Here is a 25173-nt window from a genome sequence, read left to right on the forward strand (position 1 = left end):
TTAGGACGTTAAACCCCACATATCTATCTATCTATCTATCTATCTATCTATCTATCTATCTATCTATCTATCTATCTCTTCGTAAGCCGCCAGGTTGCTGCTCCGTAGGTCAGTAACGGCAGGATACAGCTGTCCCTCTAGTGGAACAGTGGTAATCTACTAGTCATAAGTTGAGAATGCTTGCCACATCTCCAACACCCTATTTATATTCTTATAATTACTTCAGTCTCATGGTTCTTTTTGGCAGTTATTAGCTGTCCTAAGTAGAGTTACTGTTTTAACGCATCAAGAGCACTGCCACCTATTTCGAAGAGCTGTTTTATTTCTAGGTTGTTGTACAGTACTTTCGTTTTCTGCTTATTATTTGAACAACAACTTTCCTACTCTCCTTATGCAATGCAGTATACATGATTATGAGTGCGCCCTTGAGTTACCCAAGATTTCAATATAATCGCCAAAGCGAAGGTGAAGCTCGTTTTGTCCTCGCGCAGCTCGAGCTGTGCATGAGCTGCGCGAGAGGTTCGGCGCGGTGGCTATGACAATGGTGATGATGGTGAATGTCGATGATGATGTGGCGGGGCGCTACAAACGTATGCCACACTCGGTTTATTTCCTAATGCATTCAGCTCCTTTGTTGTATCTTCAGGTTACAACTATTGCTTTCCTTTCCATCGCTCACTCTGTTGTGTTCAAGCTGAACTCTCTTCGTAAGCCCCGTAGTGGTGAACTAGTGGCTATTGTACTCGGCTGCTGACCCGCAGGTCGCGGGTTGGAATCCCGGCTGGGGCAGCTGCATTTTCGATGGAGGCGGAAATGTAGGCCCATGTGCTCAGATTTGGGTTCACGTTAAAAAACACCAGGTGGTCGAAATTTCCGGAGCCCTCCACTACGGCGCCTTTCATAATCATATGGTGGCTTTAGGACGTTAAACCCCACACATCTATCTATCTATCTATCTATCTATCTATCTATCTATCTATCTATCTATCTATCTATCTATCTATCTATCTATCTATCTATCTATCTATCTATCTTTCTATCTATCTATCTATCTATCTATCTATCTATCTCTTCGTAAGCCGCCAGGTTGCTGCTGCGTAGGTCAGTAACGGCAGGATACAGCTGTTCCTCTAGTGGGACAGTGGTAATCTACTAGTCATAAGTTGAGAATGCTTGCCGCATCTACAACACCCTATCTATATTCTTCTAATTACTTTAGTCTCATGGTTCTTTTCGGCAGTTATTAGCTGTCTTAAGTAGAGTTACTGTTTTAATGCATCAAGTGCACTGCTACCTATTTCGAAGAGCCGTTTTCTTTCAAGGTTGTTGTACAGTACTTTCGTTTTCTGCTTATTATTTGAACAACAACTTTTCTACTCTCCTTGTCCAATGCAGCATACATGAATATGAGTGCGCCCTTGAGTTACCCAAGATTTCAATATAATCGCCATAGCAAAGCTTATTAAGGTATTCTCTATCAATTCTTATCCCTTAGTCTTCCTATTTATTCATCTAAATACCGCCTGTATGCGCGCGATAAAAGCATCGGCAAGAATACATTTCCTTTTTTGCACCCAACTTTATGGTATTCTGTCGTTTTCTTAATGAAACACTGTTGTTGTAGTGTATCCTCTATACTTCTTCTAGGATGTTTTACATCTTTGGGTGAAGCCCTGATTTCTCGATGTCGGCATGAATGCTGATATTTCTAGTGAATTAGATGCGTTCTCGTAAGTTGTGAAGGTTATGTATAGTGGTTGAGTGTATTCTGAGCATTTCTTTTGTGCCTGATTGATAGTATATATGTTGTCGATTTTTATGTACCCTGCAAGAAATCATGCTAATTCCTTTCGTTGATTGTATTCTGATGTTGCCTAATTTCTGTAAGCAATTAAGATTACAAATAGCTTGTATACCACAAAGAGCAAGCTGATCAGCCTGTTATTCATCAATTCCTTGTCGCACCCTTTTTTTATGTATTAAGATGATGTTAGCATTCTTCTCAGATTCTGGTACCCTCTGCATCACGAGGCACTTAGTAAACAAGGTGGCTAGTTCTTGTAACACATTCTGTACTGTGTATTTGAGCAGATCTGATGATGTTACCCGATTTTCTACAAAACCAAAGATATTCTACAAAACCAAAAAAAACACCCTCTAAAATGCCAAAAAGTTGAAAGGAACAGATTTCAGCATTGGCGAAGATTATTCCCCTTCAGTTCGTACTTCCCGCCGTCATCTCGTTGCGTTCGCTAAGCAGAAATCAGGTAAATTTTAGATCCGTTTCAAAACTTTGCATATGGGTTCCAAACGGTACATTTTTGACCACGGATCACAATCGGTTATAGAAGTCGCATAGCGATCACCACGCCCACAGACTACTAGCACCACCGCCAAATCTAAACACGTAATGAACTTTCTTTTTCTGTTATCTTTACTAATGTTCGTAGTCTCATGCCGAAGTGCCAACTCGTGTCGAACGTTGTGGCGTCTTCCAACAGTAATATTTTGGTACTAACAGAAACTTGGCTAACCGATGAAGTGACTGACGCCGAAGTGCTCTCGGACTTACCCGATTATCAGTTATTCCGCACCGACCGCAAAGGCGGCCGGGGCGGAGGTTGGCTAATCGCTGTTGGCCCAGAAATACCCTGTTCTGCTGTCAACATAAAATCTGCCTTTGAAATTCTGTGGCTGGTTTGCCACGCTTCCCTTCAAACATTCCTACTCGGGGTGTGCTACAGGCCACCAAGCACCAATACAGGTTTTTCACGTGATTTAAACAATATAATGAGCACACTCATGACCACCTACCCTAACGCTCACATTTTACTTTTTGGGGACTTTCATTTCCCAAAAATTGGTTGGCATAACCCTGCACCCTCGTCGGCGTACGATGTCGAAGTGAAAGATTTTATAGACGTTTGTTTGACTTTTAACTTATCTCAACTTGTGTCAGAGCCCACACGCATATCAGGCGGCTGTGCTAACATCCTCGATTTAATACTAACCGACCGCCCAGATTCCTTATCGTCCATTTCATACCTACCCGAAATTAGTGACCACAGAGTAATACATGCAAATTTTTCCTTCCTTCCTGAGCAGCGCGACAAACTCAAGAAAACAATTACCTTATAAAATAAAGGTAATTATGAGGCCATTAACAAAGAACTTGAAAACTTCTTTCCGGACTTCGAACATAGCTTTCACTCCAAATCTGTGAGCGATAATTGGGAGATGTTTAAAAATAAGATGAATCAAATAATTAGCAAATTTATCCCCACAACATCATTCCATAACACGCCGCAGAAACCCTGGTTTACAAACAAAGTAAAGAGACTAGCGAATAGAAAAAGGCGCCTTTTTCGCGCAGCAAAAGCAAAAGAGTTGCCTGAACCTTGGGCGAAATACAACGCAGCCAAAAAAGAATATACTACCGCTATTAGTAACGCAAAATACACGTTTTTGAACCAGGATTTTGCAGGCTTGCTAACCGATAACACACGTAAATTCTGGCAGATCGTGAATCCTCACTCTACCAGCACCATCCACCTTACTAATGATTCTGATCACATGCTCTCAGATTATCAATGTGCTGATGCTTTTAACAGCGCATTTTCATCTGCATTTACTAGCGAATCTAGCGTACCTTCCTCTCCTGCCCCGGTGCTGTTGACATCCTCTGTGCGCTCAATTGTTTTTGTGCAGTTGGTATTTCAAGTATTATTCAAAACATGAAACTGTCCTCATCAGGTGGCGTCGATGATATTAACTCAAAAGTGTTAAAAAATATTCATGACACCATCGCCCCAATTCTGTGCTTGATGTATGCGCAGTCGCTCTCCACAGGCATTCTTCCATATGACTGGAACATGGGCAAGGTTGTTCCCATCTACAAATCAGGTGATAAGAACTGTCCATTGAACTACCGTCCCATTTCTTTTACAAGCGTCCCATGCAAAATCATGGAACATGTCATCTACTCTCAGATTGTAAACTTTATAGATTCCAACAACGTTTTTTACCCCAGCCAGCATGGTTTTAGGAAAGGATTCTCCTGCGAAACACAACTAGCAATATTTTTTTCACGATCTGCATGCTAACCTTGACAACAACTTACAAACAGACGCAATCTTTCTAGATTACGCAAAGGCATTCGACACAGTACCCAACAAAGACTACTGCTAAAACTATCCCACTTAAACTTAGACCGAAGTGTACTAAATTGGATCAAAGCATTTCTAACTAACCGTTCTCAGTTAGTGCATGTCAATAATAAATCTTCTGCTTGCCTCAAAGTAACATCAGGCGTACCTCAAGGTTCAGTTCTTTGCCCCGTCCTGTTTCTGATATACATCAACGACTTACCCCTCAGCGTATCCTGCAAAATTCGCATGTTTCCAGATGACTGTGTAATCTATCGGACAGTAACTAACACTCACGACCAAAATCTTCTCCAGAACGATCTTAACCACATTCAAGAATGGTGCGATAATTGGCTTTTGTCTCTTGACCCTAACAAATGCAAACTTGTTACGTTTACCCGCCGTAAGAATCCATTAATTGTTTTCATATCATATCGCCAACGTCCCTGTACAATCACAACCATCTTACAAGTATCTAGGTGTCACATTGTATCGCGATCTCACTTGGAATGTGCATATTACTAACGTCATTTCATCGGCAAATAAAACTCTGGGCTTCTTGAAGCGTCACCTACGTCATGCACCAAAACATGTGAAGTTGCTGGCATATCAGTCCCTCATCAGATCGAAACTCGAATATGCCTTCCCCATTGGGAACCCGCCCCAAACATACCTCATTAACGACGTCGAATTTGTCCAAAATTGCGCCGTTCGATTCATTCACTCCCAGTACTCATACGTCATCAGCATTTCATCTTTGAAAGCACAATCCGGTTTATCACCCCTCTCTGTTCGCCGCCGTATCGCCACCTTTTCTCTCTTTCATAAATTTTTTCATTCTTCTCTCAATGCAGCTCCTTACATCCTCCCCCCGACAAACATTTCACACCGCACAAGCCATCCACTTCAAGTGTCCCGTTATCGCAACAGAAGTGCCACTTTTTCCGCTTCTTTTTTTCCCCGCACCGTCAAGGATTGGAACGACCTTCCCTGCTCCATTGCTTCAACCACCTGCCCATCATCCTTCGCGACAAATGTTACAAATCACCTTTGCTGCGAAAATTAACGTGTTCAAATGTTCTCTTTTCCTGTGGATCCACCCCTTATGTAATAACCCCAGTGGGGTCCTTAAGGTAATAAAAATGAATGAATGAATGAATGAATGAACGAATGACAATAATCAGCAGGGTCACGCTGGTGAGTGCCTGCTATAATCAGTGCTAATGAGAGTGATCTTTTGGCTGTTTAGAGCAGCGAGCATGAAGTAGTCAAAGGCAGAATTCTACTTGGTATGAAAGATAGTAATTAATGTTCTTGCCACGAATGTCTTAAAACCACTTCTTGCTATCTTCCTTATTTAGTTACTTTTTCATTTCTAATAATAATATGCAGTATTCCGAGTGTCCAATAAATTCATACAACATATTATTATCCAAGACACACGAGGGTGTATGAACCATGACAGAGGTTTTAACTAGTGTAAGATTAAACGCAAAAATGGCATTGTGCTCCTTGCGTCCCTATTGTGTCACTTTAATATATGAGCATGATATAAAGCGGAAGAGGAACATTCATAGCAGCTTTATAGTGCCTCTAACTGCCTGTTTTAGACGTGTGTGTCTAAATTTCTATAAGTTCCTATTAACGTATACTTCCAAATTTGTGCCTATATGAACGCTATATTATTATCAATTGTTTTCAGTACATTTGGAGAACGGTATTCATGTTACCGTGTACAACTGAGCTTTTAGATTTATATGGTGTGCAAGTTATACTCCATCTCATAGGTTCTTTTCAGACCAATAAAAACTACACAGTCTCTACACCAATAGGAGGCCGATGAGCGTCGACACATGTATTCATGAGCGTCGCGTCATGGGCTTGGCCTTTCCCCGGCGTTACTCGCATGCCAGGGCAAAGAAGGTACTCAATGCGAATTTGAAAATCTGGCTCAATACGAAGTTGAAAATATGCACGTAGATTACGTTTGTATGCTTTAATATGTCGTCAACTTTTATACTTATAATCAGGAAAGAGATTGCATAAATTACACACGTCGCCTAAAATACATCTCGCAGTGTCACGTACTACTTTGGCGTAGGCAGACCTATTTCTTGTTGTATACATCACCTCGACCATGTTGGGGCACGCGCCTGGGAGATGAAGGTCAAGCGGCGTTCAGTTTGACATTTCACCTCTTTTCGGTGCACATAAAATTGCACCTCTTGGCAAATAAAATCATGAGCACCCAGTGCATGAATTCCTCTTGCCTTCTCTAAATTCCCAAACATAGTGAAGAGCATTTTAAGGTGTTCACGACAGAAAAAGTAATCCACCATGTGTGATTACACCAAGGTAATTGGAGGTAAAAGTACCCTTTTGGCCTACTAGCACTCTGGCTATGTGTTAGTGTTTTGCCTTTTCAGCCATGCTGACATGGAAAAAACCCAGGAGCACGTTTATTTATTGGTGGGCCCTCAACTCACCATGCTGGACCGTATTCTGCAAGAAAGAACCGTATTCTGCAAACACTGCGAAAAATAGAAAATTCCGTGGCTATGCTACACCATTGGCGCCTTTGTAGCATACCGACTAAAACATTCCTATTTGCTTTCCTGTCGTAGCAACAGATACCATATGCATTTGTTCAAACATTTGTGTTTTGTAAATGTATATTACACCTATATTTACAATTTTGCTGGTCTAAAACAGTGTTTTTTCTTACCTGTTTTTGGCGCATAAACCTGTTATTTAGTGCCTATAAATCCGGCTTCCGGATGAGAACTACAGCAGCAGTGACTAAGGGGAGGCGGACTTAGCTGAAGTTGCGAGGCAACTGCTGGCTCTGTGAGCATAGTCGGGGTGATTGCAAATCTGGCCTGTGCGACTCTCATGAGAACCATTCCTCAACGACTACTCTGTTCAGTTGTCTGTGTGGGTGTTCAAAGAAGGCTTATCACCCAACACATCGGGCTATAGTTCAATATATCCCAGTGTAAGAGGTAATTTATTAAAAATGTCACTCCCGGAAAGAGACCATACCACGGGAAAACAAATAGAACAGGCATATGCTAGTATAAATGTGCGACACCAGGCGATTACAGATGCGCGCATGTCGCAAGTTGTGGCAGTGTATAGAAAAAGCTGTGTAAAAGTTAGGAAACCCGTCAAAGAAAGTGTGACGGAATGCTTCAGTATACGCTCTTAGTTTCACAACTGGGGCTATTAACACAGTCGCAGACTACTGGGTTTGTGCGTGACGGCATAAGGGAGTTAGCTCTCAAAAAGACTGTTCAAAGTGTACCACTTACCCACTGAGAACTTCTCACACATATTGCCCATCTCGCCAGCAAACAGCTCTAGATGTCTTGGAACTAGATGCAAAGTAATCTACAGGTAAAAATATCGACCCACATAAAGAAAAGTGGGGGAGGGAAGGCTCTTTCTTGAAGACCACCGATACCCTCTAAGTTTTAAATTTGGAGGAATGTTCTTCCGCAAGAAACCACAAGAGTCCACATTTTAAAATATGAAAGAGCCTATGCGGCGCTTTATCCACAAAAGGATCTCTGAGTCAAGCGTGCAGCTATCGTAAGCGATCTCAGATCCCGTGCTTGTCTAGAAGTCTACTTCGTTCAGCTTAAGCTCATGGAGTGTTGCGTAGGTTCCAGAAGCGATCTTCTGGAGAGGCTTCGGTGAACTGAGAATGATCAAGGCGCACCTCAGTCATGTTGTATCTCTTTTATGCAGTAGCCAAAGAAGTTTTTCGACTAGGACTCTTCGGTTTCGTTAAGTGAGAACTTGGAACTATAGAAACTGTTAGAAGAGGGCGCCACGCAGAAACGACAGTTGCTCTGACGGGATGAATGCCTGTCAATATTTTCGCTCCAGGTTTCTCAGACCCGGGCACTCCTCCGTGACAGCTGCTGGAGCAAACCGATGAAACACACACGTAGTACGTTTATCCCGGACCACTGAGATCGAGGCAGGGCTCATCATGCTCCAGAAAAGATATTTTCAAAGTTGGGGAAGAGATTCTCAGAGTGACATATTTAACACTCTAGGTTTGTTTAGTGGCAGGATGTTTTCTCGGCCTGTCAAAACGAAGCTGACAGGACTTAGTAGAGGGAGGTAGCAGGATCTGTGCGTCATGATGATGGTTGGCTTGAGCATTAGGCCTAGGCTACATTTGACGTAGTCGAGGAAGTCATTTTGAAGTCCTCTTAATCTCCACTGTCTTCTGCCGAGACTGCCCGTATAGCAGGTCAAAAGACGATCACTCAGTCATGCCCTGGTGAAATCACATTTCGCTCTCGAGCAAATGCTGGCGCGTCCCCGGCTGGTAGAGTCTGCCATCCGTGACTAGTGGAAATGTGAATGTCGGCTTGCAATCTCCATACAGCTTTCGGTGTCTAGTACTCGATCGTGGTCTGTGATGTTGTGTGGACGTCGGTAATCCACGGTAGGCGCGTCTGCTGGCTAAGCACCGCTAACATTCTCCAGTCGTCCTCGTTCACAAGGAGAGCTCGTCTAACTGCCTCAAATACCACGGGGCCTCTCGCACAAGTCTGAAAAGCGGCGACAAAATCACAATGGGTAGCCGATGCTCAATATATCGAAGCCTATTGCAGCTCAGTCGGTACTTGAGCAGGTGGTACAACGAGGCGAAGTTTTGCTGCTTCAACGACTGTGCCACTAAGTCCTCGCTCACGTTCAGCGGGAAGGTGCTGGCGAACATGTCCTCGTTCGCCGGGAACAAAGAGTGGATGTTGGTGGAGATGCAGACAACACAGAGACCTTACAGGGAGACGGGAGACATGTGTTCCGCCATTATCGTTCTTTTTCTGCATCAAAGCTTCGTACCCACATTGGTGGAAAGACGACGAAGCCTGACGTTTTATTGACTGGTGTGGAATTTTATAAAAAAGTTTACGGTCCTAATGAAGACTTCCTTATAATATATATGGTTGTTGCTTGATGAAAACACATAGAAATATCATATAAAGTAATTTTGAGAGAAGCTTATAACGCTGATATTATGATTGGCGTCACGCTAGAGAAGGCTAGCCAGCTGGAGAAAAGGAAGACAAGTGTCATTGGCTTGTGCCGATGCACAAGCCTTCCAAAAGGGTTGGCTGCCTTTTAGAGTTCCTGTTCAGCTGTCTTAGGCATCTGGGTGCACCCTTCGGGCGTGCGCGACCATTGCGGGTGGTGCTGACTTGACCTCAGCAGACTGATGTCTGTCACATCTCCCGGCCATGCAAACTCTACCTGGTCGGCGTCCCTCCCTAATGATAATTTACCCATTGATCTTTTCTTGCGCAGCGGTCTCATCAGCATTTCGGTGGCTCTGGTCCCAACAAATGGGGCTTCTATTCACATGAAAAACCCCCAATGGACCCAGGAGGAGCTACGGAAAGTGACCGAACACTTCCAACTCATCACCGAAATGCGACAGTTTGGTTGTGGAGGTACTTTGTACTGTTCCCCAGATCAGGCCTGCGTATCAGATCTGCTAAAATGCATAACTTTTGCCTCTCTCCCAGTGAGCTCTTTTGTTCCTCCTTAATTGGCCTGTGTGAAAGGTTTGGTTCGTGGGGTAGACTTGAGCCTGTCTCTACCCGAAATTTTAGAGATGTTTTCTGCTGCAGGCGCGGTGGCAGTTTTTCGCTGTTCACGTAGCGCTTACGAAAATAAGATACCGACAAAGTCGGTGATAGTTACCTTTGCTGGAACTACTAGACCAATAGAGATCAAAGCGTGGCCACTAATATATCGGGTCGAAGTGCTATCTCCTCGTCCACTGCAGTGCCGTAAATGCTGGGTTTTCGGGCATAGCATAAAGGGTTGCCGATCAGTAGAGCGTTGTCAAATGTGTGCAGAACAACACAACTCTAAAGAATGCACAACTCAGGAAAGGTCTCTCTGTCTCTGCGGTGGCCCTCACCTATCTGATGATGGCACATGCCCTGTGAAAGCTCGGAAGATTCAAATTGTGAAAATAACTGAGCAAAATCGTTGTTCAAGACGCGAATCTCGAGTAACCATCGCAGAGAGCTGTCGTGGGTACGCAGTTGCTGCGATCCGTAATAACCATGGCATGGACTCGTCACTCTCAGACGTGATAGCCTAGACCGCTGAAAAAACAATGACAAATCTATTGCAGAAACGTTTTGTGACGCTGACGGAGTCATTTGCTCAAATAGTAAACGCACAAATCACTCAAGTCCTCATGAATGTTAATCATCTACATGCAGCAGTTTATGCTTTCTTCAACTAAAGAGGTGAATGCAGGATCTGTAGAAACAAAGCCTTCGAAACCCAGCCACCCGATAACAACACCTGTTGAAGAGTTATATTCATCAAGAGCTGGTCCGTCGGACTGCGGCCGTAAAATAATCCCCATTGAACATCTGGATTGGAGCTCTGATTCAGGTTCACAGGACTCACAAATGAAATTCGACACAAAAAAATCAAACGGTGGGCGTCTCCACGAAGACATAGATCTCCAGTGAGTTCTAAAGGGAAAAGTAAAAAATACCAGAAAGAAATAGCATCAAAAGAAGATTTTTTGAAAGATAACCTATTGCAGAAGGCAGTGAATGCTGCCGGCATATCCTCAAAATAGGTGGATTAAGAATCTTGCAGTGGAATAGCCGGTCAATTTTTTCTGCAACTACTGATTTATTTCGCCTTTGTAATCAGCATTACCCAGATGTTATAGTGTTGCAAAAAACTTGGCTTTCTGAAGAAAAAACCTTTCATCTTAAAAACAATCGAAACTTTTGCTTAGACCACCCCTCTCAAGGAGGTTTTTTAGCAGTGTTTATCTCTTAAAAAGTTGCGCATCGGGCAAAAGGTACAGGTCAAATAATGAATTCGGAAAGTGAAATTTTAACATTAGATATCTCTCTTCTGGGACACCTTCACTTTTCGTTAGTGAACGCTTACTTTCCGTGAGGTGTTCAAAATTCTAGTGTATTAGATACCGTAGTTTCGTCTTGCAGAGAGACATGTTATTGGTAGGAGACTTCAATTCTCATCGAACTTCGTGGGAATTCAAAACAGATATGCGTGGAAAGCGCTTGTGGGATACTGTTGCTAAAAACAATTTAACATGCATTAACCAGCGAACCCCCACGTTTGTATGCAATCAGTCTCATTCAAAGTTTCAAAGTTTCAAAGTTTATTTGCAGGAAAATACAAAAACTTCCCTGCGGGAGGCAAAGACTAAAGGCTAAATAGCCTGACGAGGTCTTGACCTCCTGATACAGTCTGCATCAGTGCCATATTACACATATTCACACATCAGTAACATACATATACAAATAAGTGACATTATACATATCTTATTTAGTTACATAGCTTATTTCTACATGATATACATTCAGAATATGTTTTACATAAACAGGAAACAATTTTGGTATCAAACGATTCTGTTTAAGTATCATTTTTCACAGTAAGAAAAAAAATCAACTCAGTATACAAGTATTCCTAAATATAAAGGCCTATGGATCTACTATGTCTTTAGTCAAAAGAAGAAAGGATTTATGATGACATTTAAATTGTTTAGTTTTCAGAGTAAAGTCTATATTCGATTCGTGAAGGTTTAGCAATTGTATGATCTTATAATCAATAGCCTGCTTGCCATAGTTCGTGCGTGTTTTCTTAGTTTTGCGGGTAGAATTTCTGAAGCCATATGTTGTTGATACAGTGCGTGGAAAGGAATCCTGTAGTTTATGTTTGTGGATGTGTTGCATCAGTTTAAGATTATATACTTTCCTAGCAGATAGAATTCCATGTTTAAGAAAAAGCGGCTGAGTGTCTAAGTCCTTGGGGTGACCTTTATATTTTTCTATTACACGGAGCGCGCGCTTTTGCAAGATTAATATTCGATCGTAATTGGTCTTAGTTGTTGTTCCCCATACAAGCATTCCGTATAGAAGCTTGGAGTAAAACATGCTATAATATAATGATTTACATAACCATGAAGGGAGGAGGAAAGCAATTTTACTCAAGCACCCTACAGAACGAGCTAGATCTACCAAGAGACTATTTACGTGCGGTGTCCATGTTAAGTGCTCATGAAACCAGACTCCAAGGAATTTTTGTGTGCTGACTTGTTCGAGTCGCTGATTGTCAAACAAGATGACTATATTATCACTGATGTGCTTGTTAATGGGCCTGAACATAATAAATTTCTGCGATTGATCGATAAATTTCATTCTGCGATTGATCTGACTCTGTAGTCCTAGCCTCTGTATTTCTACATGGTCTACGTTAAACTCGGGTACAAAAAGCGATCATTTTCCTATAGTGTTTGAGCTTGTATGTCCCGTGACTTCAGTAATCAGGCAGCCCATTTCTCACATCAATTTCAATACATTTGAACAGACACTAAGTGTGGCTTTGTCAAAACGAACCGAAGTAAATAAAGAGCAAAATGTCATAAACCTTAGGGATGTTATAAAACAATCTTTAAATGAAGCTAAATTCACAGTTCAGATCTCTAAACAACGTCCTTTGAATCATTGGTGGAACTCTGATTGTTCGCGTCATTACAGGCTAAGAAAAGCGGCGTGGTGAAAACTGCTCTATAATCAGTGCCCTAGAAACTGGAGCGATCACAAATACGCGGCTGCAGTTTTTAAGCGAACAGTTGCCGCTGCGAACGATAACTAGAATAGCCAACGTTCTGAGTTCCTTTCAAAGCCTGGCCACATAAAACCACTTTTCAACTTCCTTAAAGCCCAAAAAGTATTCCCACTATCAACAAACCTCGAATCAATAGTTTCAACGCCAACTGAGTTGCCTACTTTTCTGGAAAATATTGCTTAAGGGCTGAAAAGCACTTCACGGCTGCTAACTTTTACCACTCGCCGTTCCCTGTTAACAGCGATGACTTCGAAGAGGTGACAGCGTCGGAAATAGCACAAGTAGTGAAAATATTGCCAGATTCTGCGCCAGGTTCCGATGATATAACTACATCGGTAATAAAAATAATCCATAAAGTATCACCTCAAGAATTGCTTGCAATAGTTAACCACTCCATTAGACATTCGTGGATTCCACCTGAGTGGAGAATTGCGAAAATATTTCCTTTTATAAAGAAACATGAAGCTGGGTTTACTTTGGATAAAATTAGACCTATTTCACTCACATCTAATCTGGTAAAACTAATCGAAAGGCTTCTAAACTTTAGGATAGACAACTGGTTGGACGAAAATGCAATAACAAACTTGCCTTTTCCAATATTGGAGTATACACGCGTTTTGCAAGTTATTGTGTTTTCCTTTTTCCTTCATTATTCATATGATGGATATATATATATATATATATATATATAAATTAAGGGAAAGAAGTGTATACCTAAGGGCTCGTTTTTCCGTGTTTTAACACAATAATAATGAGATCTAACAGACAGTAATGCCAAGGAATGTACAGGGGAAGTTATTAGAACCAATGGCATGTAAATAAAAAGAAAGAAAAGTGGATGAAAAAATAACCAGCCGTGAGCAGGAATCGCACCTACGACCTTGGAATAACGCGTTCGATGCTTTAACCACTGAGCTACCACAGCGGCCTTCCCTCTAGCCACTTTTTTGGGTTTATGTGTGAATTTAGAAGTAGGAGTGACAGTCAGCGCCATCTATAAGCCAAGTGAAGAGTGTGAAAACACCCTTTTATGCGCATGTTTGGCGTCACGTAGCACGTGAACTTATTATGAGAGGGCAGCTGATTAATATTCCCTCGTATACAACCTAATGACACCATGTCTGCCAGTACGAGACCCTCGTTTTAATGAAATAAGGAAAAGAAGTGTATACCTAAGGGCTCGTTTTTCCGTGTTTTAACACAATATTAATGAGATCTAACAGACAGTAATGCCAAGGAATGTAAATAAGAAGAAAGAAAAGTGTATCAAAAAATAACCTAAATATATATATATATATATATATATATATATATATATATATATACATATATATATATATATATATATATATATATATATGTGTGTGTGTGTGTGTGTGTGTGTGTGTGTGTGTGTGTGTGTGTGTGTGTGTGTGTGTGTATGTATAGATATATGTGAATCCTATGCGCATGCATATAAGTATATAACTGCGCATTGTACATTTTAATGCACTTGAAGTGCCTAATATATTTCTTTCCATTTTTTTGTTTTGTCTTCTTCTCTGGCTTTTTTACTTTTTGTTTTGTTTTTGTCTTTGTTTTTCTTTTCGTCTTTTTTTCTTTTTTCCTCGTTACTTATCTTCAGCAAGTGTATAATTAGGTACATTTGACCTAGCAGTGCACCTGCGGCCATAGTGAATGCACTATGTAATCAATTTGAAACTGTTTAGCGACTATTATTATGCATTTTCCCCCCACATTTATCAGGTGCTGTACCCTGTCGTTTCGCCACCGATGGGTGACTGGGGCTTTGTCAAGCCGTCATTGGACAGCTTTTTTCTCGGCCACCTTTTTTCACCGTAGATGTTTTTGTTTTTGGTGAAAAAGTTATTTGAAAATAAAGTTGTTTGATTGATTGATTGATTGAATTTTAAGCCCATGCCTTATTGGATTCAGGCGTGGCTGCTCCATTTGGTGTGCCCAAGTTGATCTGGAAAGCAGGATACAACTAGCTCGCTCTAAGAAAGAGGTTTCCGCCTTAGCAACTTTAAATATTACAAAATCCTATGACAGTGTGGAACCCATTAAACTAATAAATGCGCTAACGCACATTAGCTTACCAAATTACTTCGTGGCATGGGTTTACTCCTTTCTAAAAGATAAAGAATTCTATTGCTCTCAATCTGGCATGTCGTCTTCAAAGTATAAACAAACTAGAGGTCTCCCCCAATGTTTGGTACTTTCACCATTATTATTTATTATTTTATTGTGCACAATTTCAGTACAACATGATGTACAGGTGTATGTATACGCTGACGATATCGCATTTTTGCTACAGCTACAGATATACGTACATTACATCACATGTTACAGTTTTATATAACCGCTCTGGACACGTGGTTAGACGGCATTAATCTATCATTAAACATCAGGAAAAGTGCAGTCGTAGTTTTTCCTATAAGTGGTCCAGTGCAGATTTCCGTACTTTACAGACAGGACTTTATCCCGCAGGTGAAATCGAATAAATACTTAGGAGTGACTTATACTGAAAACCTAAATTGCAGTCCACATATAGAAAATATGGAAGCCAAAGGGGCACAGGTGCTTGAGATTCTTCGTAGACTCAGCAATAAACGTTGTGGTTTACGTCGTGATGTGGTACTAATGATATATTGTAGTATTATTCGCCCAATATTGGAGTTGGGCTGTGTCTTGTTTTCTGGAGCACCCGCCTACATAGTTAGACTACTGGTACTACTAGAACGCGAAGCGTTACGTATATGTCTTGGGCTCCCTAAATTTGTCGCAATTAATATTCTATATAAAGAAGCGTGCCTGCCTTCTCTTCGTGCTAGGTTCCAAATACTAGCAGCAGTCCGCACCTTATTAAAATATACGCATCCCTACTTAGGAGGTCACTTTATGTTTTCGTTATTGAGCCGACGTCCTTTTTTAACCAACAGTGATCTAGAATAAAGTGTCTACAAGTCATCGTCGTACAGATATCTCTTGGAAACATTGCAAGTTAACCTTCGTGAAATACGGATACTAAGAACACCTATTTACACTATGAAAATAGAATTTGACAATATTTTTTTCTAATAATTGCAAAACTTTTCACAGTAGATATCTGAATGCCATTTTGAAAGACCACCTGGCAAGTCTAGACATAGAGATTGTAATAGCAACTGATGCTTCAGTTCTCGAAGAAAAGGCAGGAGTTGGAATTGTTCTTCAGTGTTTGATTGGTATTTTTCGATTCGTTTACCCGATTTTAAACCTATTTATCAAGCGGAATCACTGGCGATCCTCTAAGCGTTAGGAAAATTACCTCAATCAATAACAGATGCTATTATTTTTTCAGACTGCTTGTCTGTGCGTAGTTAATTAACTGCGCCTAATATGTCCAATGCTTTAAAAGTATTTTACGACCTTGCACCACGATATTTACGACTCATTCGCTTGGTGTAGATACCAGGGCATAAAGGTTTAACCCTCAATGAATATGCGGATGCACTCGCAGTGGCCTCACATAATTATCCCATAATTTCTATCTTGCCGACGCTGGCATTTGTCGCCGTGGCACGCTTTGAAAAATTTGTCATGTCAGATCAGTTTGAAAGATCTCGCTTGGCAACATCGAATTTTTTCCATCTTAGTTGCCCTTGGAAAAACTGATGGTGCTCCTCTAGAACGGCGGAGATATCAATTACGAGACTAAGATGCCGAGTCCCCCCCCCCCCCTCTGAACATTTATCTACACAGGTCTTGTCTGGTAGTCTCCCCTATGCCTCCACTGCAACGAGAGTGAATCCCTTCACCATTTCCTCTTGACATGCTGGTTATATACAAAAGAAAGGAAGAGACTGTTAGATGAACCTCTCCGTAAGTTGGCTCTAAATGTATCCCTTCCGGTGGTCCTTTCCTTTGGAGCAACTGAAAAGGGATTTAGCCACAGGAACGTATGCGAGGCCGTATGAAATTTTCTAAAGGCAACAAAACGATTAGTATGTTAAGCTGAGGCATAAGTTCACTTTATTTCACACCATACTAGCTTGTTCGCTCTTTGTATTACCTGTATTTATCTTATTTCCAATCTATCGTTTACCAATTGGTTCTTTGTTTAAACATTGTTATCTGAACAATCCGGCTAGTAACACAACTCTACCTCACAAATAAGGCACCGTCCGTTTCATGGCCGATTCCCCGTGGTGGGTTGCGCCAGGACTCTGAGAAACAACCAACCAACCAACCAACCAGTCAGAACGCTCGGCGATGTTTTGCAATGAATATGAGCACCTATTAAAACCCTGGCGCTGATCATTTTGTGAAACGCGCAAAGTAGAAGCTGTGACTACGTGTCTGCACTGTCGAGAGAGGGAACTAAATTTCTAGCAACATAGGTCTCGTCAGGCTCTTTCCCCGCTTTTTGTACCGAGCCAGAGGCTATAGAACATTTCTTTTTGACCTGTAGGTGATTTGATGAAGCTCAAAGATCCTAACTTGGATGTCCTTTATGGGCTATTAGAATGAATTTTTCGAAGCCCGTGATTCTCTCCTTTGGAGCCTATATTTTCGGATCCACCAGGGTGAACGTTTGCATGACTGTGCGGAATAACTTGAATGAAACCAAAAGCCTAACAGACCAATTTGGAATATTATCCTTTGGTGTCAACACACGCATATAATATTGATTTTAATTTTATAAATTGAGGGTGTTCCTTTTTATTACATAACACTTATAAAAACCTTTATAATTTCTACAATAGGGTGAACATCAAAACCTAATTAGAGATTTAGCATTTTTATTCGAAAGCCTTCATGGACTTTTACAGAAATCACAACGCCATGCCTTTCGCTGGCGGATCGGCGTTTGGGATTTATGGAAAAGCGGAGGGCAGGGGCCAGATCCGACGGCGCTTCCCCGCTTTCGCCTGCTTTCATCGCATGCCGTGAATGGCTCTGGCTGGTGTAAGGTGCTGCTGTTGTGAAGAAACAGCTACCTCTGATCGCTCTCACTTTCACGCACGCAAACTAGCTTGTGTAGCTCATCTCACGTAACTGTAATCATAACTGAAAATGCCGAATAAGGAAAGCGGCACACACACTTGCTCGATTTTTGGATGTGTTACTACGTGAAGGCTGCCAGACAAATCACTCATTGCTCGAAGCTACTTCAGGATTTTGATTCTTTTGATGCCGAAGCTAAGCTTGACCTTTGTTAAGGTGTTTTTATATTCCCTTAGTGTGGTTATATATGGGGCTAGTAGTTTACACCTGAACAGAACTTGTAATTAACTAGGCGAAGGTATTAAGGATAGAGCTCTAGATACCTTATTATAAAATCACAGGGTTCCCTATCCGTCCACCTAAGGTGATTTGATGGCGAAGGATACTTTCATTTTTTCCCAGTCAATGTACTGATCCTACCCCGTTATTCCACTTGTGTCAGCAGTATTTTGCCGTGGTTGCAAAGCCGTCTCCCATATTAGCTGGGGGAATGGTTGAGCACTGGTTTCGCATGGGTGTAGGCGAGGGCTGCTGTGGTTTGAGTTGGCTAGTGCCTCTTTTGCACCCCCTGCCGATGGTCATGCCCACCACTTTTCACATCAGCTCTCGAAAACTTCCCGCTCATAGTGAGGTTTCGCGCTGCCTCCAAAATTAGAATCGGGGGTAGTGCAAAACTGACCTTGCATTGCCTCCATGAACAGGCCACCTTCGACCAAACTCGGATGTTATGCGATGACGTGATTACATGGCGTTTTATTAACCTTTCAATATTTGGTGATGACTTCATGAATTCACCTCAACCGCTTGTGTTCTTTGGGAACTTTGAATGACCAGCGGTAATCCTGCCTACCATAATGTGCCCGGCCCATATCCATACCTCTTTCTGCATTTCTACTATGAAATCCTTAACCCCGGTTTATTCCCTGACGCATTCAGCTCTCCAGTTGTATCTTCTGGTTACAACCATTGCTTTATTTTCCATCGCTCACTACGTTGTGTTCAATCTGAACTCTCTTCGTAAGCCTCCAGCTTGCTGTTCTGTAGGTAAGTACCGGCGGGATACAGCTGTTCCTGTAGTGGAACAGTGGCAATCTACTTGTAATGAGTTGAGAAAGCTTGCCGTATGTGCTACACCCTATTTTTATCCTTCTAATTACTTCAATCTCGTGTTTCGGTTCGGCGGTTATTACCTCTCCTAAGTAGACGTCCTGTTTTAACACATCATGTGCACTGCTACTTATTTCGAAGAGCTGTTTTATTTCAAGGTTTTTGTACATTACTTTCGTTTTCTGCTTATATTTGAACACCATCGCTTCTGCTCGCATTGCCTAATTCAGTATTGATGAATATCAATGCGCTCTTGAGTTACTGAGAATTGCAATATCATCAGCAAAGCGAAGGTAATTAAGGTATTCTCCATCAACTCTTATCCCTTACTCTTCCCACTTTAGGCATCTAAATACGTCCTGTGATCGCGCCGTAAAGGGCGTCGGGAAGAATACATTCCTTTTTCTTCCGCCCATCTTAATGGTATTCTGTCGTTTTCCTGAAGAATCGCTATGGTTGTAGTTGATCCTCTGTATACATCTTCTAGAATGTTTATATATGTTTGGGTCATGCCCTGATTCCTCGATGTCTGCATGACTGCTGATATTTTTAGTGAATTAGATTCATTTTCGTAAGTTGTGAAGGCTACGTATAGTGATTGAGTGTATTCTGAGCATTTTTCTTGCGCGTGATCGATAGTATAAATGTTGTCGATTTTTGAGTAGCCTGCGAGAAATTATACTTTTTTCTTTCGTTGATTCAATTCTGATGTTGCCTAAATTTTGTAAGCAATCACCTTTCTATATTGCTTGTACATGCTGAAGAGCAAGCTTATCGGCCTGTTATTGTTCAAGTCCTTGTCGTACTCTTTTTTATGGATTAAGACAATGTTAGTATTCATCCAAGATTCTGGTACCCTCCGCATCACGAGACGATTCGTAAACAAAGTGGCCAGTTTTTTTTGCACATTCTGTCCCCTGTCTTTGAGCAGATTTGATGATGTTACCTTATATTCATCAGCAGGGTGACGCTGCTGAGTGCCTGCTATAATCCGCGCTAATGAGAGTAATATTTCGGCCGTTGAGAGCAGCGAGGATGAAGTAGTCAAAGGCAGAATTCTACTTAGTATGATAGATATTAATTAAAGTGCCTGCCACGATAGTCCGAAAACCTGTTCTTGCTATCTTTCTTGTTTACTTACATTTACATTTCTTTTATTATCATTCAGTATTATAAACGCCCGATAAATTCATACAACACATCATAATCCAAGACACCAGAGGAGTATGAGCCATGACAGAGGTTTTAATTAGAGTATGATTATACGCAAAATGGGCATTGTGTTCTTTGCGTTGCTATCATGTCATTTTAATAGATGCGCATGATATAAAGGGTAAGAGGAACTTTGATAGCAGTTTGATAGTGTCTATAAATGCCCGTTTTGGACGTGTGTGTCTGAATTTCTATAAGTGCCTATATGAAAATTGGTGCCTATATGAACGCTATATTATTATCATTCTGTTTTCTAGTACATTTGGAGACCAGTATTCATGTAACCGTGTAAAACTGAGCTTTTAGATTTACATAGTGTCCAAGCTATACTCCATCTCATAGGTTCCTTTCAGCACAATAGAAGCTACAAAGTCCCTTAACCAATAGGAAGGCCGATGAGCGTCGGCACATGTATTCCTGAGTGTCGCTTCATGGGCTTGGCATCTCCCCGGCGTCACTCGCATGCCTAGGTAAAGAAGGTGCTCAATGCAAAGTTAAAAATCTGGCTCAATACGAAGTTAAAAAAATATGCACGTAGATTAAGTTTGTATGCTTTAATATATTGTCAACCTTCATACTTATATTCAGGAAAGAGATTGCATAATTTACACACTTCGCCTCAAATATATCTCACAGTGTCACGTATTGGTTTGAGAGTTTTGAGTGTGAGCTTTTTGTTAAAGCTAGTAATGAAAATTGGTTATCCATCCCTCTTTTGGCTTGGTTTGTACGAAGAGAGCCGAGTGCTTGCTTGTCCATGTGGTCGAGTTTCAGAGACGCGGTCGAAGTTTTCCGCTATTACCCAGACCATCCCACAGGCGAAGGCGAGTTCCTTGCCTTCAGCTACGGACCCTTCCGTCGTCCCTTCGAGCAGCACAGGGGACTGCTGCCCTTCGTGTCTCATTTGGCGAGGGGGAAAGTGTTGTGACTCGCGTCCGTGGGCGCCATGTTGTCGCTGAAAAACGCAGCCGGGCAGCGCTCCCACGCCCATAACCCCAGCTCTCTCGGAATCAGCGTCCAGCGACGGGAAGCGACAAAAATATTAGAAGACGGTCCGTGGGCCAATGTCCCTGTAAGCGCTTCCTCCGGGTGGCTTGTTGAGCTAAACGGCAAGGCAGACCGACCTTCGTGTCCTTCGTGTACTTGTCTCTGTGTCGTCGTTTTGTTCTCGCGCTATAACTATCGACGGCACAGGTCGTGTCTACGCGTTTGAAGTATCCACTCCTTGGCTGCCCTTCCTGGGAAAAGCGGAAGAAGCAACCCACTGCCAAATTGTTCCGGAAAGGAACCCCATTCCCCTTCTTCTCAGAGCATTGCGTCAAGAGTTGCAATAACTATTCGGTGGACCGTGTGTTACTGACTGATGCCCTTTGGGTGGTGTCTTATGTGTGTTATTGGTGTTCCAATCAAGGAGGAGGAGCCCGACAGTGTTTATAACGACGCTGCAAAGTGCTGGACGTTGCTCTGAACCATGTAGCGGTTCACCCACAACCCTCGTGGTTTGTTAAAATTTCAACCTCTGTATGCTGTATATAGGTGTATATAGTGCCACAAATCTGCTTGTTTTTCGTATCCTCACCTTGTAAGCGTTCGTTTCCTCAACCCGAAGTGTCGCTACACTACCACAAAAGACCGGGTTTGACGTAACCCTGATGTTCCGGCAAACCACTTACTGGGAAGCGTAAGTCCATGGTCCGCAACAGGGTTCAGACGCAAACGCCACGTATCACACCAGTGCGTAACACTGTTTAAATCACGTTGCATGTTGTGATGGTCAGAGGTAGATCTAATACAGTGGGAAATCACACAATCATCTGCATACAGACTTACTTTGCATGACACAAGTTCAACAATACTGTTGATGTACACCAGGAACAGCAAAGGGTCCAATAGAGGCCCCTCGGGAACTCCCGAAGTAACAGCAACATATTCACATTGAGAACCATTACTACGACACGTTTCGTTCGGTCTCATAGATAACATCTGATCCAATCAAGCATTACCGAGGGATGAGAGTTTATGTAGCAGCAGAACATGGGGCACAGAATCAAACGCTTTCTGAAAGTCCAGGAATATGCAGTTCGTATGCACCCAAGGTTCAATGAACAGAAAAGATCATGGCTGAATTCGATGTGCTGTGTTGAACATGAAACACAACAAAGAAAATCATGCTGTGATTTCATAAAATTGTTACTTTCTAGATTTTTCATTATAACAATATAGATAATGTTTTGTTGCACACGCTCGTTAGGAAATTTTGCCTTTACTTGGAGACAATACTTTTTGGGCCACCCCGTATCGGAACCACAGTCGTGACTTCCATTCGCTAGGTAAAAGAGAAGTCCGCGATGATTTCTCAAAAGTTATAACAAGGTAGAGAGCAATTACATGAAAGCAAGCTTTTACACATAAGATAGTACATCGTCAGGGTCATCTGCAGAAGAAGCCTTTATTTCCTTAAGTAGCTTATGTATACTACCTTGTGTTATCAACAGCTCCGACATTGGTTCAAAGACATTGTCCGGAATACATGGTACATACTTTGACAAAAGTGCGTAAAAATGTCTGAAAATAGCGAGTGAAAGCAGAAGCTTTATCGGTGTCGTCAATTAAAAGTACACCACCATCGTTTACCTTGGGATGCCAACTGATTCTTTACGGATTGATTTTTAACACTTCCACTTTTCCTTCAGGTTATTTTGTAACTTTTGGCCTAATTCTAGGAAATATTTTTTCTTGGCAACCTTGCTCTTTGTTTTTATATCTTTTCCAAGCGACTTTAGCACAGCAATTACACCAGGATTGTGTTGCTTTTTAGGAAAATTCAGGAGACGATGTCTCTTGTTGATCGTTCGGTTGACTTCCGGAGTGATCCAAGATATATCCCTACGTTGTTTGGCAGAGAAATGTTTACTTGGAACGTGTTTGTCTACTACCTGCTTTAGTGTGAAGCAGATTGTATCCCACTGGGTGTTGCGATCTGCGGACCGAGCTAAATGATTGAATTCCCGAAAAAATGGCAAGCTCATTCGATACGAGGCACGATTTTCTTTTTCAAAAAGATATATCTTCCTTGATCTATCGTTCGCACAAGAGAAGGGGACTATCTGGACGTGGGTCACAATACAGTCATTGTCCCTAATCCAAGAAAGTACACTGTTATCATGCACGAGGGATGGTTGATTTGAAAAGAACAGATCTATGATGGAAGAACTATTCAGGCCACACCTAGAAGGTTCAACTAGTAACTGATACATTGATTGATGTGGGGAGTTTAACGTCCGAAAACCACCATATGATTATGAGAGACGCCGTCGTGGTGGTCTCCGTAAATTGAGACAACCTGGGATTCTTTAACGTGCGCCCAAATCTTAGCACATGGGCCAACAACATTTCCGCCTCCATAGGAAAACAAGCTAATACAAGTCATTGAAAATAATTGCCTCATGAAACACCGTATATAGGGCAGATGAATTACCAAGGACAGGTTTGTTGTCAACCCACCTAACATTGCGAATATTGAAATCGCCTCCTATAACTTATTCACTGATTATTGTAGAGAAAAACTTGGAAAGAGACCTGAAAGACTCACGCAATATGTAGGGAGGGGAACAGTAAAAGGAACCAATTTTTAGAGACTGTCTAGCATTAAAGTTGATATTGCACCAAACTGACTCGGAACAACCGGATGTGGTTAACACGGGAGACGACTGTAAGCACGAATCAACAAGAAGAAAGATACCGCCATCATGCGCGTTACGATTAGAATAGTAGACGTGAAAACCAGGTGGAAAATCCTCTGCGCTACCAACAGATTGTTCGTGACAGTATTGCGTGCCTATAATCACGTTAGGTTTGACTGAAGAAGTCAAAGAAGCAAATTAATCGATCTTGTTTTTTGTGCTTTAGTTGCTAACGACCAAAATGGTAAGCACAGAAACTGTATCAGCAGAGCACCTTCTGCCGACACACAGCTCTGAAAAAGCAGTGGTTGGGCACCGCCCCTTTTGCCATTTTTTTAGCAACACAGGAATTGTACAAAGTAAACTAGCGGCAGCTGCTATCTCAGGTTACGCGCACCACACGTCATATACACCAAGAAACTCTGCCTAAGTCAATAACTGCACCGTACCACATATAATAATGGTCCGCAAAAAAGCTCATCTTCTTCAGCACAAGCACAATCGCCACGTTACCTTCTAGCCTCTATAGCCACGCCAATGTCCCGTTGTAGCCATAAGGATAACATACAGATTCTAGAGGAAAAGCTGGCGAGGAAAAGGTATAACCATCACTGTGCTGTGTCTTACAGTGTCGTTAATATCATCATTACAATACTCTAATGAAGTGCTTGCTATACCAGTATAAAACACTCAAATTCATGCAGTATAAATTATAAACAATTGCGTTCATGTATTATAAATAAACTGAAACTGTGTGTTATTTGTATCAATTACTTTTACGAAAGATCCAATAGTTATTATTATAATTTTCTGCGCGCAGAAAAAAAAGCATTCGCACTAATGTTTACTTGATTGCGTCACCATACCTTCGCCATAACAACGTGAGGCTTTCCTTACCTGAGGATTCTTAAAGCAGACGAGCACGAAAAAAAGGTTTTGAGCCTTCCCCTGTGGACATTCACCGAACGTCTCCTTCAAGTGGGCCTCCGCTATACCGCATTTCAACTATCCCTCGCACACCACACGAATCGAGTCATGCGCCTCGCCATCATTAAAACAGAACGGAAAACATTATCAGAACTTGACATCAAAATCCTCATTCAGGATAGTACAAAAACAAGGTATCCCACATGAATGGAGGCAAGACTTCATGATGAAACCACTCCCACGCAATATGCATCCACAGTTGTACGAAAATTGACGTCGGGCACTGGCCAGAGCTCGCTCAGACAACGAGGGCGCCTTTTTAGTTGATGCAGCTGGGCCAGTGAAAGGCAAATACACGGCAACTATCATTCATCCAAGAAACCTAATCGACTGTATATAAGCACAGGAGACAGACAAGACTAGCATCGAAGAATGAGGAATCGCCCTCATCCTAT

Source organism: Rhipicephalus microplus, chromosome 1 (assembly GCF_043290135.1).
Source record: "Rhipicephalus microplus isolate Deutch F79 chromosome 1, USDA_Rmic, whole genome shotgun sequence".
Taxonomy (NCBI): Eukaryota; Metazoa; Arthropoda; class Arachnida; order Ixodida; family Ixodidae; genus Rhipicephalus; species Rhipicephalus microplus.